This window comes from Calonectris borealis, chromosome 10 (assembly GCF_964195595.1).
Source record: "Calonectris borealis chromosome 10, bCalBor7.hap1.2, whole genome shotgun sequence".
Taxonomy (NCBI): Eukaryota; Metazoa; Chordata; class Aves; order Procellariiformes; family Procellariidae; genus Calonectris; species Calonectris borealis.
This window is the reverse complement of record NC_134321.1, coordinates 20,336,788-20,337,936: the sequence shown is the minus strand read 5'-3', so window position 1 is coordinate 20,337,936 and position 1,149 is coordinate 20,336,788.

Below are 1,149 nucleotides of genomic sequence, written 5' to 3'. Positions count from 1 at the left end.
CGGGCGGGCGAGGGCCGGGCGATCCACCGGGACTCCGGCGACCCCGGGGCGCCGCCGCGCGGCCGCGGGAGAAGCAGCGGGCAGGGCGGCGGCCGGAGGAGCGGGAAGGGAGGGGCGGTGCGGTGCACGGAGCGCCGGGCGGTGCCGCCTCGCGCACTGAAAGAGCGGGAAACCGCTGAGGGGGGAGGCCGTTCTTCCCGGCCGGGCGGCAGTCCGGGGAGCGGCTATGGAGAGTCACCCTGGGAAGAGTGGGGCTGAGCCCTGGGCTGCTGTGTTTGGGCCCACCGTGAGGCCTACTTTGGGGCCTGTAGCCTGCCCTCCCCTTGCACCCTGTGCCACATCCTCACCCGGCTCTCCACGATCAGGCCGGCTCCTCTCTACTGGAACCCACACACACTGTTTGAACAGTAGTCAAAGGGTGTTCTCCAGTTTCCGGGTTCTGGTCCCCAACACGGTTGCTGCTGCACCAGCTGAAGGCTTCCTTCTTGCAGTAGGAGCCAAGAATCCTTTTGAATAGCGATTGCAACCACCTGGTAAGGACTGTACTCCACAGAGTCCCAGAGAGGCAGAGCAGTACCTGTCACTGAGGGCTGGAGTCCCGTCACATGCCCTGCGGAGCAAAAAAATCACCTGTGCTCTACGGGAGGGTAACAAGGGGCCTGGGAAACGTCAGTCATCCGAAAGGATTTCCCTCCTCTTGGAGAGCAGCGAGCACCTTCCTAGCGCAGGCAGGAGAAAAGGCTGGGTTGCAGAGTGACTGCTCAACAGCTCTGTGGAAGCTGGCGGAGGGCTAGAAGGCCGAACCCAAGAAGAACGGTGACCAACGCGCCAAGGAAATCCCGTGGGCTGGCTGTACGCGTTGGAACAACCCTCTGCTCTTCGGGCAGACTCCAGGTGGTCTCATGGTGTGTGCATCAAGTGCCTTCCTGATAGGCCTTCCTGCAGCACGAGAGTCGACCCCTCAAAGCAGGGAGCAGCTGTCCTCGCTGAGGAAGGCAGGGGAACCTGGGAGACCTGGTGGGCTTTTCTGCCAACGAAGAGGCCATGAGGAAGGGAAGGAGCTCTATCATTTCATGCTTAGTATACCCAAGACGGCCTCCAGCCACCACATCACCCACAAGTCCTAAACAGTGGTTTAACAATGGTTTA